This window comes from Atractosteus spatula, chromosome 4, assembly GCF_055471065.1.
Source record: "Atractosteus spatula isolate fAtrSpa1 chromosome 4, fAtrSpa1.hap1, whole genome shotgun sequence".
In the NCBI taxonomy this organism is placed as follows: Eukaryota; Metazoa; Chordata; class Actinopteri; order Semionotiformes; family Lepisosteidae; genus Atractosteus; species Atractosteus spatula.
In genome coordinates, this window is record NC_142709.1 from 59,426,387 (window position 1) to 59,444,258 (window position 17,872).

A 17,872-nucleotide genomic window follows, 5' to 3' on the forward strand; every position below is an offset into this window, starting at 1 on the left:
AATGACCACGGACGATCCCAGCCAAGTGAGTCAAGCCGTGCCTCAGTCATCTCCCAGGCACAAAGCTGCTTTAAAATACAGTTTCTCCCCCCCATTTGAAACTGTGTGTTTTTTTTTCTTTTGCCCTTCATTGAGTCTGGAACGTCTTGCGTTTCTGTACCCCCTGGTGTGAACTGCATTTCTTTCTCAGCCATCACAGGCGCCGGACACCATCACTCCGGGCCGCCAGGGAGAAACACAAAACACCGCTTGTGTTTGGTCCCATGCAGGATCCCGCTTTCCGACAAAATGTAAAAGCAAACAAACAAAACCGGGTGCTGTCACTCCATGACCCTCCTCCCCCTATCACCACCCCCATCTCGGCACAGGATCCCTCCCTCCTGTGCTGACGCAACAGCGTGTCCTCTGTTGGCTGACATGAACGGCGGGGTCTTTCGAGCCCTCCCTTTAGCCCCTAGGCGCGCCTCTGCTGTTCCCGCCTGTGTCCGCCAGAGGGCGCTCTGGTTCCGGTCTGCAATTGCGCCATTCGATTGTGGAAAATGCCACCAGATGGCGGCTTAGGATTGCTGCTCTTCTGAAAGGCGCGGTTCCGCTCGCGGTCCAATTTCCAATAAAAAACCTTCGCCGTTTTTAAAATATTTTCGATTTTTTTTTCTTCCGGAGAGGGGCAAACGGTCCGGGAATGGACGGCAAAGGTGAGTTAGTTTGGGTTTGGGTTTTTTTTTTCCGGGCTGAAGGGAGAAGGGAGACAGAGCGCGGATTAAAGATGGAGGACGAAGAGGGAGAGACAGGGTGCAGGTGGGGGATGGGGAGCGGCTGCAGGAGGGAATGTGCTTTGCCTTTTCCCGCTTGCATTATTTAAGGATCTGAACGATTTCTCGTTATTGCTGTTTGTGAACACGACTGTCCAAAATAGCTGCGATCTAGTTTGCCCTTTTTTAATTCAAAGTCACTGTGTCCCGTGAAGGTTCCACTTTAATGCAACGAGTCTTTTTTTTTTTCCCCTGTGGAAGGCGGACATACAGAAAGCCTAGTTAGCCGAAATCCAGGCTCTCAGACAGGAGCTCTTTTGTTATTGCTCTCTTGCCGAGGAGTTACAGTTTCTTTGTAACGTCTGCCCGTGGCGAGGTTATTGTTCTGCGGTAGTGTGTGTGTGTGTGTCCGGCTTCACTGCGATCGCCATTGTGCAAGCTCGCAACCTGAAGTATTAACACAAACACCGGGTGATGGGTTTTTATTTAGCACGATCGCGCCGTTTGCACGCCAGACAGGGGGGACGAGTCTCTCGAACCAAGCTCGCTGCACTTGTGTGTGTTATAAGTGGAGTCAGATGACGACATGCTGATGATTTGTTGTGCCTTTGGTTTTTTTTTTTCCCTCTCCCTTCCTCAAGATCCAGCGTGCATTTCTGAAAAATTAGCGGGGAAACGTGCTTCTAAAGTCCCGGGAAGGAGGAGGGGGGGGGTAGAGACCGCAGGTCACACACACACGGTGCGCGGCGTGCAGTGCGGGGCTGTGCGGGGATCTGGCCGTGCTCGCTGGTCGAGACGCACTCGGACACGGCTGTGAGGAAATTTGTTTACAATCCGGGTCTGTAACCTGGGACTGATGAGACGTGTGTGTGTGCGCGGGGAGGGCTGCTGTCCTGCCTCTTGCGAGAGTTGGCAAGTTCTGCGTGCCCCGACCTTTGACCCGTATTGTGCACTGGATTCGTCTCATTTCATTAAAACAGTTCAGCTCTCCAGTCAGTGTCTCAACCCCGGCCCACTGCAGACACTGCCTCGCCATGAACCCCCCCCCCCCCATGCTGTTGGCGCCCACTCTCTTAAACCTATCCTGTTCTCAGTCTTGCCCACGGGATCGCGTCCTGCTAAGGGCTTTGGTCTGGACCTGTGATCTGGGAGGTGTTAGGGCTGTGTGCATCGCCACCTTAAGTTGTGTGAAGTGTTTCATTGGGCAGGGTAGCAGGGATTCCTGTTCCGGAGTCGCGTTTGGAACTTTTGGCTGAGTTATTTTGTATGTGTCCATGCAGTTCTTTCCTATTTCACTGCCACAGGGAGTGGTGGAAAAACTCGAGTGTTGTGTGTAAAGTGTGTTTTGCATTCTGTTGGCACCAAAGCACACAGGCCCCCAGATCACATGACCACTGCAGAGTGGCAGTCCATTTTATTGCTTTTGTAGTTCTTTGCTGGAGAGGAACTGCAGACACCGTGGTTAAGAAGTGTAATGTAGCCCCTTTTTTGTTCTTGTGCTCCTGTTATTTTCTTTTTGCACATTGCGGAATTCTTTTGGTCAGCTCAGTCTTTATTTTACGAAGAAAAGCTCTTTCTACAGCTCTTACAAACCTTGTGTAGCCTCTGTTGCCTTTTTAGAAGCTGTGGAATGCAACAGGATAACATTCCTAAACTCACGGCTTCTGTTGAATATGTCCTCGGGAAGAACGTGGTTTGATTTCACAGCCCATTATTTAAAACCATTCAAATTCCGTTTAGCTTCCTTGCTTGTATTTATTCGCTAGCTCAGTAGGTACTGCAGCCTGTTGGACCAGGTGGTTGGATTCACAGCTATCCAGGCTGCCTGGGAAATGAGATTGGAATTACGCTCAGCAGTCATGGAACCTGTTAACTGTAGGAAAGGGATTGAGGCTGAATGGCGTGTCAGTGTCTCTCTTCTGGAGCCTCGTTTTACCCTCGCCTCACATCATGGTTGTCCTTCAGGTGTTCTTCTGTTCATTTGTGGCTGGTAAGTCAAAAACTAGCACACTGACAACAGTGTTCGATAACTTTATGAAATTTATTAGGCCCCAGATTACCTTATCCAGGTGGATGCTGCACATCGGTGGTGGTGGAGGGGAGTCCCCATTACCTGTAAAGTGCTTTGAGTGGAGTGCCCAGAAAAGCGCATTTCATTATTAAGCAATTATCATTATTAATTATGCATCTACTTTTTTTGTACCGTTTGAACATAAAGTGATTGAACTGTTTTCTCAGCTTGTGTTACCTGGTGGTATGTAGCAAAATAAACCCCACTCGTTGCTAGTTCAAGATCTTGATATGACACATTAACGGGAAGAAATTTATTCTGTGACAAGATGGTGTGAAGTATCAAGCTTACGCGCATTCTCAGAGCTTGATTTTAGAATGGCTTTGCCAAATGAGCCAGGTAGGCCTTAATCAAGGTATGGGGGTATGGCTGTTTTGGCTACTTGTGGGATAGCCTCTGAAATGTTTGTTTAGAAATTCTGTTGTAGTGGCTGTGATTGCTGTCTGTCTGAAGGGATGTCGCAATATTTGAATGATGAAATCCAGATGGCTGCTTGTGACCTTGGACATCATGATCAGCATGTAAATTGCTGGTCAGAAATATATGGATCTTAAAAATAGAATTCTTGCCTTTAACCTGGTTGTTTCTGTAGTTTTTTAAATAGTATTTGAGGTTACACGAGACGGCTCTTGTGTTAGAAGGGTGCATCAAAAGTTTTGATCAGATCTTGAAATCCTTCATTGTTTTCATTAGTTTGGGGACAGATTTTTCTTGTGGCCACTTGCACAGTAACTCCTCAGCTATGTGGCACGGTTGTCCTTAAATAGCACTCAAATAGCTTCCCTCCTGTTTACGTGTTTTGAGTTCAGAAAACGGTTATTAGGTTTCAAAGGTATAATTGGTGCGATGCTTTCAGTGCTGTTCTTAAAAAGGAAGAACTTCATCTGCCAGCATACTGTTTTGCGTCCTTTCGCGTTGCGTAACTTTAACAGGGTATGCATTCGGTTTGGCAGGCAGTGCCAGTGTGGATCAGGCTTGAGTTCGCGTAACGATGGCTTCAGCTATTTTTAATCTGCTGGCTCAGGAAACGAGGCCCAGTGTGAGTTGCACAAGGCAGATGTCGTGCAGAGATGGAGGTTTAGATATTGGGGGGGGAAAAAAAAAGATGCCCTCATGCAGTAGAGCAGTAGAGACAAGTGTGCAAGTGGCACAGGCCTTCAGCCTCCCTTAATTTCATCTCGTCAGACAGGGAGCATGCGTGAGTAATGACTGAGGGTGTGTTTTGTGTGACTAGTCGTAATACTTGGAGTGAAGGAGCAATGGCCACCTGTGTACTCTACAGCCCTGGCAAACAGATACAATGCAGGGTGCTGCTCACTGGTGCTTGCATCACAAACTACAGCTTTCACCCTGCTCTTCAAATTCTATAATGCCTCATTTTCTAAAAGGATGTTTGACTCTGAAGTCCTTTTCAGTGACTCCTGTGGATGCTGCAGAGCTCAGGGAGGTGAATGGAAGCAGTTAAACCAGTCCATGTCCTATCTGAGAGGGCAGCGCATATTGGCTGAGATGTCAGGTGTTGCTTCCAGAATTAGGTGTTAAGTTCCTTGGCTGCTGTTCACAAAGATTTTTCGACTCTTTTTTTCAGTGTTGCGTTTAAGACTTGAATTTACCAAGCCATGCAAATTCAGGATCTGCTCCACTGCAATACTGTACCTCATCCTGTGACTTGGGCAGCTTGCTTCATTTACTGCCAACTTGAAGCCGTTAGAGATGCTTTGATGTTGAGTTTTCTTTTCGTTTGCAATGAGACTTTTACCCAGAAATTTAAGACCACTGAATTAATGTCCCAGGATTCAAGCGGATGATAAACATACATTTTATGGCTGATTATGTGAGCCTGCTGTACTCTTGCTTGTTTTCATTCATTTAGATAAGACCATAAACGTGGACCAGTGAACACGGAACTGTCTCCTTCACAGCAATGTTGCGGGGTAGGGTATGTATGTATGGGGGAGTGCTGTTCAGTTATTAATTCCCAGTCATTTTGTTGCAAGTTTCAGCAGTTGGGAAAGCTGGAGAGAGTTCCAGCGCTTGTGAATCTGAAACTGTTTTTTTCTTGTGATACAAGACAGGGATGTCCCTCATCTCTTCTAATGTCCTTGCTCTTCACCGTGCAGCGGGCAGCATTGTTTTCATCTTGTACAAATGTCAGGGGCCATTAGGTAACCCATTTGTAATTCCGAGGAGATTAGAGGCAGGTGAATCATTTCTTCTCTCTTGCATGAACCGTAGCTGTTCTATTCTAAGATTCCCTAGTGGAATCTACTGTATATATGTGCTGCAATGTTAGACAACAGAGAATACAATGTCATTTTTAATGATGAAGTCAGATACTTACTTCATGCTAAGTTAAAATTTGTCATTGTATCCCATTTCCTTAAGTGAGGATCTGAAGGAGATGCAGTAAAAGGTTCAATAAAGTTGGATAGATAACTATGACAAAGTGAGAGCCTTGCATATGCTTGTAATAGTAGGCATATGATTGAACCTGAACAAAAAAGTTTAATGGAACATTTGAAAATGCTGCTGGTGTTAATTTAAGCGTGTTTAAGAGTATTCTGATTTCTGTGACTTAAGTATGTAGAAGACACGTTTTGAATAACCGTCCAGCTTTCCTATTTAGGCAGAATTAGTAATATTTGAACTCAGTTCGGAGTATTGTTTTGTTGCTGTTCATCTACAACGGTCATACATTTTTCATTCTTCATAGTTTTTCCTTATCATATTTTTCAGGTCCTGGTACCTTAAATATATGCAGTTGCTCAGCTTCCAAGTTTAGCCCCAGCGGGAAGGTAAAAGCCAGGTTTTGCAGTTAGCATGCTCTTTGATTTTGATGCAGATGGCAAACGAAAGATGGGGGCTACGATTAAGGTGGAAAAGAAGCAAATAGGCCTTTTCACTTTTTAAATGCAAGGACTTTATAAACCGTGACGGAACTGAGTCTCAGGAGGGCACAGATCGCATGATACTGCTGTCCACTCTTCTGGAAATGGTGCAGGGTCGCATTGGGCTCAGGTGAAACTGGCCAGCTGTTTCATTTTGCCACCAACATGCGTGATTAAATGTTTGTTTGTTGATGTTAGCAGGACTTCGATCCTTTCACTCGTTAGTATTGATCTGTGACAAGGATGGCCTTGCTCTCGGACTGAGCTAAAGTTATGTGTTGGACTCCTTGTTTTAAAACTCTGCTACATTTAGCTCGGCGGTTCCCAATCCGGGTCCTGGTGTCCCACATACCTGCTGGTTTTCATCCCATCCCATCCTTCATCGGATAGTTGAGGCCTCTGTTGTTCTAAAAGGGTGCTTTGTTGGAATACTTGCATTTTATTTCTAGTCAGAAGTTTGGAATTTTATTTTGCTTACAAAATACAATGGTCAAAGCTCCAATATGTTTAAGGGCCAGGAACAAGCAGCTCAAAATAATCTTATTATTAAGTCAATGATTATTATTTGATTGTGTAACTGAGAGCTTGGGCTCGGCTGGAACAAACACCAGCAGGTGTGTGGGTCACCAGAACCAGAACTGGGAACCACTGCTTTAGCTGAAAGGTAGTTGAATTCTTCCTTTTTTACTTCTGGAGTAGCTTTCTTACCTCTGCGCTAGATCATTGCATCATTCCATCAGTCTGGACCTCTCTGCCTGGTGTTGGGCCTTTGGTGGCATCTCTTGTTCGTGCCATGTGGCAAGCCCGAAAATGTCAATAGCGCTTCTCTCTCTGGGTAAGACGCACAGTGCTCCCGACAGGCTGGGACTCAACCCCTGATTAGTGATCTCAATGGGGCAAAAAAAAAGCCTACTCCTTTTCCAATCGTTCCAGTTGTCAGGAGGATCCGTGGTCGTGTCCTCCGTTCTTTTCCATTACAAAAACATTGGACTGCGTTTCTTGTAAGGTGGAATCTTTCCTACCTGACTGGAAATTTTATGGGATTCGAGACGAAGTAATTATCGCACACTTTACCAAGCACTGTACTAAACATTAGCCTTAGGGCGTATGGCATTTACTCGGGTGTGTGTTAAAATCGGCTTCTGTTCTAAACTTCTGTTTAGGAGTATTTTTAAACAGCCCAAGCAATGAAATGGCCAAATCAAACCATTTAAATCATGGTAATTTTCTGTGTAGCTTTGCAAGTGCGTGAATTGTGGATTTGCGGGCGGTGTATAGCCGTGCGATAGCAGTTTTGATTACCAGGTGTTCTGAAAGACAGTAAATGTTCATGTTACATTTCTCCGTTGCCAAAGCTTTCCGGTTTTCCTTCGTCTGCATGTTTTGCCGGTGAAGATTACGGAAAGGAGTTTGGAACACCTCAGTAATATAAACTTGAGACAACTAGATGAATCATAGCAGTCGGAAAGTTTTTATCTGATTCTTTTGTTTTTAAGTTGAGTCTGGAAAGATCTGTTTTTAGGAATGGAAACCATTTAATTTACCAGCTATGTTAATTGGCTATTCCACGATAACATGCCAGTTGACATACCTGTATGCAACATGTATTTTCTTAGCTGTAAAACATTTACTTGAGCTTTTTGTAGTACTGTCCAATGTTAGATAGAATAGCTTGTCAAAGCTTACTTTTACACAAAGCCTTTTGATAATAAAGGCTTTGTCACAGGAAGGCTGAGCTATTTGAGTAAACTTTCCTAGAGAGCTTTTTCTTTTCAGAGTTATTTATTTTGTCAAGTCACAGACAGAACTCCTTTAACATTATACAACTTTCAGAATGCCATCTTTCAGCACAGAGTGCTTGGATTGCGAAAGAGGTGATTTAAGGCAGCTTATCAGTGCTGTGCTGTAAATGCGATAAATGCGATAAAATCCATAATGTAAGGGTTTGATGAAAGTGTGGAAAGTTGTGCTTTTGTAGAAGCAGAAATTGTCTTTATGCAGGAATAGATGGGTGGAAAGGTTATTGTATTGCGCTGCTGTGTACAAGACCGATTAAAGCTGGTATGAAGGTTGTCATAGTCGTCTGGGTTGGAGCCACACTGTTTGTGCGTGTGTTAACATGATATTAGCCTGGAGGCTGTTTTAGGAGCAGTGTTACTCATTTGTTGATAATTCGGTTTGGGCCCTAACGCTTTTCTGTGTCTGTCTTGATCTGTTATGCATTTGATCTACTCTTTTTTTTAATGCACTTAATAAATGGCTAGGATTGTTGCCTTGTGGTTCAACCAGCTAACGATGAACTGGGACGAACAGGACTCCTCCTTCTGTACGAGACCTTAGAGACTGGACTGCTTGCTTAAATCATGGGTGTGGTTTAGGGGAGGATCCAAACACAGTAGAGTCGGCTGCTTCTTCATGTACTTAATGATCCTGGACTTTTGTTAAACAAGCATATGGTAGATGTAAGCACAGAAAACCCAAAGGTTTATTTCTAGTCTTTCTTATGTCTATTTGTGAAACTTTGGTTCATGTTAAGGTTAGTTAATTAAGCTAGGGAAGTTAAGGTTTAAGCCTACCAGTTTTAATTCTTTCTAGATTAGCAACGAAAACTGTACTGTAGACTAACACTCTAAATCTGTTCTTGTTCTCTGAAAGCTCAGGGATTTCCTGTAGTAATAAAATGTATTAACTGCTCGACAGAGTTCAGAACGAACCACTCTTAAACAGAGGTTAAGTATAGTCTATTACTTAAATGTTATATTTAAACAAGCAGGTGAGTGATTTAGTAACGCTGACACTACCAGAAACATTTTGCCAAAGTCAAATACTCTCTCGGCTCTTAGGTGGAATTTGAGTAAGTCCCATTATTTCTCTGTCCTCGGCTAAGAAGGTTGTGGTGACACGATTAATCATTGAGTGGATTACAGGAGGTAGCTTATTCTTTTCTTGTAACTAAGAAAGTATTCATTTCTTAAATTCAGATATTGTCCAGCTGTTCCTTCGAGGACACCATTGTCAGTTTCGCCAAAGGTTTGTTCCCGAGCCCTGCAACTCTTTGTGTAAAGATGAAGTCTCATTTCTTCTAGCCAGATGTGCCTTTGAGTGGTTTTGTTTACCCTTTGTTGAGCGGGTGGATGGTACAGTTTGCTCTGGCTGGAACAGCATGTGCATTGTTTTAAGATGTTGGAAATACAGGCCAAGCCTCCCGTCAGGTAGTCAGGACTACACCCAGCCTTGAGTGGGAAACCATCGTGATGACGTGCGAAGACTGAGAGGAAAGCAGCTCGGACAAGACAGGTCGAGTGTGACTTTCGTCCGTGTACATCCCAGTCCAGCAGCTTTCTTTTTTTTCACACCGCCTACAGCTTTGCAGTGTGCTGTTATTCATTTAGCCGATCATACAGCAAGAAACCGCAGCTATATTACTGCTGCTCTCCGGGGAACCATGTCATGTTTGCGACTTGTCCTACAGCAGAGCATTTTCAAGATCTCGACTTTACATTTTTTTTTTTGTCGAAGCCTTGTACTTTCTGTGATGCCATTGTGTTGCAGATTCAATCCTGTTGCTGTAGGAGCCATTTATAAGGTGATAAATGCTTAGAGAAATAAATCTCTAGAATTAGCTCATTTAGGAGAACACCGGCCTGTTTATGATCTTATCGGAAAGAAGATCGGCTGCTTCTTTGCTTCCCTGCCTTTCAGTTTATGCATGGTAGTTATGGAAATTTCTTTAAATCCTTCAAAAAGTGAAGTCTGCTGTTTCATTTAAGGACTGCCAATGTGTGGACACAGAACGGTGTATAAAGGCAGGGTTATCAGTTTTGTTTGTTGACTTGCCTGTTTTTTGTTGATACATTTGTAACTGTAAAGCTGGTTTCCTCTGCTGTATACTATGTACACTCAGTGCTTTAGCAGATGTTTAGGACATATGCTTGCTGTTCTTTTCAGCTTTAAGTAGCTGCATATTAAAGGTTTGGAAGACCAAAACTGAAGAATCATATCGTTGTAGGGTGTCTCTCTCACCTTTTTCACAAAGGCATTCAGACCCAAAATGTCTCAAAGTACCCAGTTTGAATCTGAAGAATTGTACAGATTGTTTCCTTTTGAAATAAAGCCTTCACTGAACGTCTGTCATTGTGAATCTTTGCATTGTTCTTTGACTTGAGGATAAAGACTTGTACACAAATGATTAGTCGATATTGCTAAAAGGCCCGTGGGTCTGGGCCTGTCTCCTGAGCTGGCCACTCCAGTGGTATTTTGGCATTAAGGTCGTGACAGCTGCCACTGTCCGTGTTTTTCTATTGATAATTTATCAGCCTTGGACTTTGGATGGCTACAGTTCCTCCCAAGGGAAGTGATTCATGTAAAGTGTTTTGTGTGGAAGATACGGGTGTAGCTGAAACTTACTGCCTCATTTTATGTGGTCCACATGCGAAAGTCCAACACAGAGCATCCAGTGCTGAAGTGAAGAAAAGCTTGCAGGAAAGAATACACTTCTGTTTGGGTTTCTCTTGATCTTTTCTTTTTATCAGCAATGAATCTGTGAGGTAGGGGCATTATAAATCTCTTGATGCTTAAGGAAAAAACGTCTTGCATTTGATGGCAGCGCTGTTCATTCCAAAACATGTGAAGAGTCCGGGTAAGGAGTTCGTTTGAAGTGTACATTTCCATGAGATTTCAGCCTTGTCTTTTCCTGCATTAAACAGGAATCATAGAATGTTTTCACACTTCCTCTGTAGGCAGTGTTTTCCAGACATTTAGAGGTCTCTTAAGTTTAAATAAACTGTAGTCTCATCGCCCATCATTGACACAGACCCACCCCCTTCGACTCCAGAACATTCCACCTTCAGGTGAATAGGCCCTTTATTCCACTTGGGAGCAAGTTAAAGTTTTTCCATGGTCTGCCTGGCTACAGGCCTGAAAAGGGGAGTGTTAGTGTCTGTTTCTTTCCCTTTCCTGTGTTTTAACAGAAAGCCCCTCAAGAGGTCATGAAAGTTCACCCTTATCCAGTTTAGGAAAACATTAAAAGGATTTTCTTTTGATTTGTATGTACATTCCCCCAGTAAGGTAAGTTTTGTTCTTGTAAGCTTTGTTTAGCTGATATAGAGATGGCGGGGGGGAACTAGGCTTATGATGAAAAAATAATGAGGCTGGTTTCTTGGACACTTTAGAACCCATCTCTCCCATTAACAAAAAATATTTTTCCAAAATTGTTGCTATTGGTAACGGCAGGATTCCACACTTTTAAAATGCATGGTTTAAGAATTACAGTGATGGCTGCTATACAGTCTGTGATGGTAATTTGCTAAATAGCCCTAAGGCTGCTTATAAACATTTCAGTTCGTTTAATTTAATATATACAGATGCTGCACTTATTACATGAGTCAATAAAAAGTCATGCCCACACTTAACATAAAAGAAGGAATCATCAGTGCCTGTATTAGCCTTGAACAGATCAGTGATTTTTTTAAATTCCCTTAATTCTCAACATGGTAACTGCATATTGACTGCACTGTGGATTGCAGTCTTCATGATGAAGACTACAGTACCATTCCACTTTTCTAACACTTGAAACACTTTGTACTACTGTTTATTCACTCGTTTTACTAACTAGGTTAATCTTGGAAGATCAAAAACTCATTTGTCTCTGACAGCTATAAAATTAAGGTCATCTGCTGCTTCTAGTGATGTGACATAAAGTCTTCATACTGTATATTACTTTAGAAATATTTTCTTCCTTGTACACGGTAGCATTCGGTAGTGTTTGAAGAGACTTCCTCTGAGCGAGAGGTCAGATACACAGGACAGCTGGGAGTTGCTGTCTCAATTCATTCCTTCACTTGCATTGATCTCTTATTCTTTTTACAGGCATTTTATTTGATCATGAGAATCATGTGGTTAGGATAATTTTAAACATAAGGGTGTAACTTTGTAAAACCTCTTTCCAACTGCAGGTCCATGCTATACAACGTATCCTATTGAATCCATCTTTGGGGATTTCTCTCCTGAGTGGCAGATTGGAATCCTTCATAAGCATAAAACTAATTTTAAATTGTTATAATAGTGACCATTTTTGTTGGCTTGATGTAAGCATTTTTTTCCCAGTGGAAGAAAGGCCACTGAAATCTGAGATTCAATAACTTGCAGCATATAATGTTGCTTTCAAGGCAGATATTGGAAGCATTACAAGGTTTCTGCGATAATCATTGAATTTCACTGATTGATTTTACATGAGAAGTGGTATAAATGTTGGGGGAGGGGAATGAGTGTAGAATATTCAGCTTATGGTACCAGACTTTGCATATTTTTCTTGGCAAGCATCACCACAATGTTTTGTGCACTCAAGGTAATAAAGCTTTATAAGCACAATTGCAAATAATCCTATCAGTTCCTTTCAGCATGTAGTAAGAATGCTTCTGGTTCATCTTGCATTTTAAAGCCATTGATTAGTTTCAATTCTGAGCTGGTAATAAACTTGGAAATGGAATTTACCTTTATTTTTGTATAGTTCATCAGAATATCCATTATTGAATACCATACAGTGAAAACTTTTAAATCCCACATTATTCTAAAGAAAAAGTGCTTGGATTGTCAGTTGTCTGCACTCGTTTCATAGTTACTCTGACCAATCTTTGCATTTCGTTGCAATAAAAACATTTCAAATATGGTTTAGTCGAAGTAGTCTACACTTAAGAGTTTGATTTATTGAAGCCATTTTGCTAAAATTAACTTAATTTTAAACATCTCATTCATTCCCAAGATCTATTAGCCAGATTATTATTCAGTGTTTAGTTGTTCATGCCACCAATAAAAACCTTTCAGGAAACCTCTGGGGATACATTACCTCCTTCAGCTACTCGTTGAGTCTTGCTTGCTCAGAGATCTGAGATAAGCACAGAAAAGCTTTGTGCTTTGTTTTTTCTTAGCGTCTCTGATGGTGCTGCATGAAGTGTGTATATGTTAATGGGTTGAGCGTAGAATGTTGTCAAAAAAGTTATAAAGGAAGGGAGGCTCTTTATTTGAATTTAAGTAGCTAATTGACCCAAGAATATTATCCAGCCTTTTCAGTAAGAATCTAGGGTATTGGATACAACATTTCGGTTGGGTTGTTTGTTCTAGTCTCCCACAACTCTTTGTGTAAAGGTGTGCCTCTTGTTTCAGCCTTAAATATAGGCCATGATGATATGAACTGATTATGTTTCTGGCCAAGCTAGTCATTTGCAGAAACATGGCTGGTTTAACATATGTCTGAACACGGCACTGGCCAATATCATATTACCAGTAAGAATATGGAGGAAACAAACCATTCCCAAATTCTCCAACAAGCATAAGTTGCAAGCACATGAAAGGAAAACGGTCCTTTGTGATGAGTGTTCATTATCCATCAGTCCTTGTTCCTGGTGAAGGCTGCAGCAATCCAGAAGCTATGCTTCCCGGACAGGACAGGCTTGAGGTGGGAGTACAGCCTGGACAGCATGCCTGTCCATCGCAGGTCACAGGTGCACCCACCACACCCCTAGGTCTCTGTGAGGTGAGAGCAAACCAGGGTACCCAGAGAAAACCTCCCAGCTCCTCATGGAAGGCTCCCCTGTCTGGAATCGAACCCAGGACCGAAGAGTTGGAAGGCAGCGCGGATTGTGAAATAAAAAGGAAGTTGAAAAGCTTGCACTTGATATCTGACTTTGCTTTACGTTTTCTTGAATTTGTTTCCCTAGTTTTCCTAGGAGCTAGGAGCATCTGCACCACCCTCCTTGTCTTTGTGGAAAGGGGATTGAGAGTCTGATTACACCCCCATCTCCCAAATTAATAAAATCTATTATTAATGTAAGTTTCCGGCTACTTCATGATGCTTGAGTCTTCTACTGGTCTGTTCAGATGTTGGGGTGGGGTTGTCCATGCAAAGTGAAAGAAATCAAAGCTTTCAGCCGCCATTGGCTGCAGAGAGTAATATGAAGTGTGAGACCACAAAGGCCTGAAAGTTAGTCAGAAGTGAACTGCATTTCAATACCACCTGATTTAAATATCCTGCCGTGTTGAGCAGGGGGAGCAACATGGCTGCAGTCAGTTCAAGTTCTGTTTTTCTTTAGTTGTCTTAATTAAAGCGATGAGCGGAACAGGGACTCTTCCACGGTTACACATATGATTCTTCTAGCAGGAACAAACATAAATGGGGACAGGCAATATTTTCCTTATAAAATGGAAAATTAAAGTTTTTATGAGTGGGATACTAACTTGTTTGCGTACTAAAGCGAGTTGAAATGTAGTTGAACTAATACCCTTGTGGGCGTAGCATTTGATCATGTAAGTAATATCTTTTAGGATTTAAAATCCCACACTTAAACTCAGGACCTAGCTTCTAGGCTAGGCTGTAAAAGGTTTGCACTGGACTGTAATTTCTAACGTTATATTGTTAACTGCAAACATTAGCAGGTAGAACTTGAAATGGCGTCTAGAAAGTTATCAGTTGTAATACGTTTGTGCACTCCGCATGACTGGAGTTTCAGAAACACTTCTGTACCTCAGCCCTCGAAAAAAGGCTGCAGATCTCTGACATTTTCCATCGCAACTGCTAATCCTCAGTTTTTAGTGCCGTCACCCACCTCTTGTTGTGTCGTCTGGCACTGCCTTAGTCATATTGCAAAGTGTCAGTTTACGTTTATTTAGAGTCCGTGAGCATCATTGACGTGTGTGAATTTCTCAGCCGTGGTGAAAGAGCAAGCTGGGTGTCGTGCTTGCAAAGGACTTACTCTTGGCACCCACCGAAGTACGTGCTAAAACTGTTTTCCCCACGCTCAAAGACGTTGGAGGCCAGCTGATGCATGTGAACCGGCCCTCGGGTTCTCCGCGTCTGTGTATTTGTTCTTCTCTTGACCAGTGGGGCTCCTGTGTTTCGAGTGCTGATGGCCGGACCTCCCCTTGGCAGGGTGGGGATCTATAGAGATACGGCCCGAGGCTCTCCAGTCCAGTCTGTCCCCCTGCTGTTTCCCCTGGGACTCCGGCCCGGGCCAGCGCCTCCTCGACCCGCGGTCCCTGGACGGCGGTCTCCGTCGGGAGGCACTGGCTTCTGCCGGCTGCTCCTGGGGCACCGCGGTGGCCTGCCTCGCCCCCCGCGCGTCCGCGCGCTCCGCCTTGCTCCCTCTCTCTAGAACAAAAGCCTTCCAGGTTGGGGGTGATCAACACGCGGAGCTGTGATTAGCCGCGGATTTTGCAGCCAGGTGGATTAGACATCTGTAGCTGTCTCCGCGGGAGAGAACTCCTGAATGGATGCCAGAGCTGGCGGCTCTGATCGAGTTCTTGGGTTCAGTTCTGGAGCTCCTTGCTTCCCAAATCCACTTTGTTTTACACCCCTTGCTTTATTTTTTTTTTCCCCCGTTCGTTTCAGATGAGGCAATGTTTTTTATTGATGTGAAAGAAATAGGCTTGATTTGTTTGAATAAGTGGGGGGGGGGGATTATCAACGTAGTGCTGTTCTGGAACTCGAGTTTTCCTAGCACGGGGTCATTCAGTAGGTGCTCTTAACATACTTTCTTGAACTAAATAAAGACCGCGAAAGCTAGCAGCTATTTTTATCATCAATCAAGAGCTTAATCCGCGGGTACATACCAGACTGTACCACTTTTACCTCGCATTTCTAAATGGTTAGCTCTCACGTTTGTTTCTCATGTCCTAGAGATTTCTGAATGGAGCAGTTAAAGCATGCATTTTTTGCTGCGGTGTTTCCTATTGCTTTTGAAGGTCCTCTTTAGCTTTCACAGATTGTTTAATGGTACAGTCCAAGGCGTTTTGTGTGTGCCTGTGTGTGTGTCTGGAAGGCACTTAACATGCATGACATGTATTCCAGAAGGCAGGCATTGCCATGGTAACCCTCTTGTAGGTCATAAGCTCCTCGTCTGATTTGATTGGCTGACTATAGAGAATAGCATGCTGGAGAGATCAGTAAGCATATAAGACAGTTACAAGCTGAAAGGAGACCTTTTATCCTCAGTTTGCTGTTTTTACATTATTTTTTTTTATCCTGAAGTTCTAGCTGCGAGTGTTCTTAGAGATAGTTGTTTCAGGAGCTAGCACACACTGAAATACCAGGACAGATTGACACCAAAGAATATTCATTAAGGAGTTTTTTTGTTTGGTCGATGTAGTCGAGCTTTTGCAGTTTGAATTCATTTTCCCTTCCCTCCTCTTGTGCTCCGAGGCCATGAGTGAGAGGTGTAAGAGCAGGAGAGTCAAGAGCAGTAATGTAACCAGTCATTCTCCTCTGAGTTACCATGACTGCGTATTTAAGAGTGGCACTGATGCTTGCACAGTGACAACTTGTTAAAAGTAACTTTAAGTTAAACTTGCTGTCAAAGAAAATAAATGATTTGCTTTAATTAACTGGTGTTAAAATTATGAGCAAAGCTAGTGACCAGTCCCAGTTCCTCCACTCTCAGAGAAGGTGTCTCTGGGACTGTTTACTCCAGTAATTGTTAAAAACAATAATGCCCATCATAGCACTGTTTCCTCTCCTCAAGGGCTGCTGTGAAAGGAATGTTTGGTTGGATTCTCTGGTTCCCTGCAAACGCTGTTATCTTACTGTTCACAGCTCCAAGCTCCCTGTAGTTCTTGTTGGAATTGGCGATTTTTCCATTTGTAGGAAACCGCACACTACGGGCAGTGGCTTGCAGAAGTTTGAAAAAAGTTTTTGTTTTTTTAAAGCAGGAATAGATTCTTATCCTGTCAGGCTTGGTCTGTTTTGAGGAAAGCCGTTGCTGTTTCCTAGAACAATAAAGAGTCAGCCGTGCCAAATATTCCTGTACTTTTTATCCATTTAAAAGGGTGGAGATCTGAACGATCTGACATGAGCCGTAACTGGCATGTGACTGAGCATGAGTTAAAATGTGGTAGATGGTTTATGGGATGTTTGTGTATATTATACTTTTGAAATAATACTAATTCTGAATATATTTTATAAAATGTAATTTCACTAAGAATGTAAACCAGTTGTTTGTCAAAGTAAAGCAACAAGATGCAGTATATATAGAGTTTCTTCTCTTCTGTAAAAAAAAAATTGCCCTTCTCATAGCGAGACTATAAAAGTGCTGATAATGGCTTTTTTGTTGACTTTTTACAAACCAAACAGTGCAGCGAGAGTAAACCGGATTATTTATAGCTGGGCAACTGTGCAAAGTTAATTTGTTTAGAGGCACTTGTCATGTTTTTTTTTCACAGGACTTGTTAGGGACCAGCATAACAAGTGTGAAAACAACTATAGAAATCTATCTGCTCAATTAAGAAAAAAAAGTTATGCATTGTCTTCTCGTTTTTTTTGTGTTAACGTTTCTAAATGGCAACATTTGCTGAGACAACATACACCTCCAGAGCTGTGAAACAGTACACGTGTTGAACATGTATAGGTGTTCGGTTCCCCATTAGTATTCACGGGTATAAACTCGCAATTCTATGGAGTGTCTTACAGTCTAATTGCAAAACAATTAATGTGTGTTTAATGCAGCTCAATATTAACTTTTTCCTGCAGGATCCTATCTTGTTTATAGTACACCTGAACTTATTTGCTTCAGGTGCTATTAAGCAAGTGGTTATACTCTTGGAATTCCTCTGTGTTGATTGTCCTCTGTCCTCTCAGTCTGTGGGTCCAAAGACGGCTCACATGGACAGCCCGGACAGATTGTTACATTTCAGACATGTGCTTCCTAGTACAGTACATTGGGGGCCATGGGCTTGGGTTGTTTCCCTGGCTCATGGCCTGCTGTTACTACCTTTCCGTTGGTTTTCAGTCTCCTGTTACTGACAGGCAATAAGACTGCTAAATAGCCAACCTGCAGCTCCTTTAGCAAATCACCTGTAATGGCTACATGGACACACAGTTTTCACTGTATTCAGCATAACCGCACTACTTGTATATATTGCATACACCATGGACACACAGCAGCTCTACTCATATTGAGTTTTATTCCATTTCTATTACATCTATTATTATGTAACCTTATTTTCATGACCTCAATTTTGTGATTTTGATGATTTCTGTGATTTTGATGATTTCTGTGATTTTGATGATTTCTGTGATTTCTATGATTCTTGTGATTTTTGTGAGCTCGCGGAAAAGACATTTCATTGCCAGCAACTACTGCTGCACGCCGTATTGTTGTGCATTTGATAAATAA

The 17,872-nt window shown here is 42.6% G+C and overlaps 1 protein-coding gene across 2 annotated transcripts in view; it reads left to right on the forward strand.

The window, feature by feature from the left end:
- The first annotated feature begins 528 nt into the window (after positions 1-528).
- stag1a (STAG1 cohesin complex component a) overlaps positions 529-17,872 on the forward strand; it is a 46,173-nt gene continuing 28,829 nt past the window's right edge. The window contains exon 1 of one of the 2 annotated variants that reach the window (XM_088913236.1): positions 529-695. The gene's annotated coding sequence lies outside the window, so the exon portion shown is untranslated. The remainder of the gene's footprint in view (positions 696-17,872) is intronic. The other variant, XM_088913237.1, reaches the window with a different exon arrangement.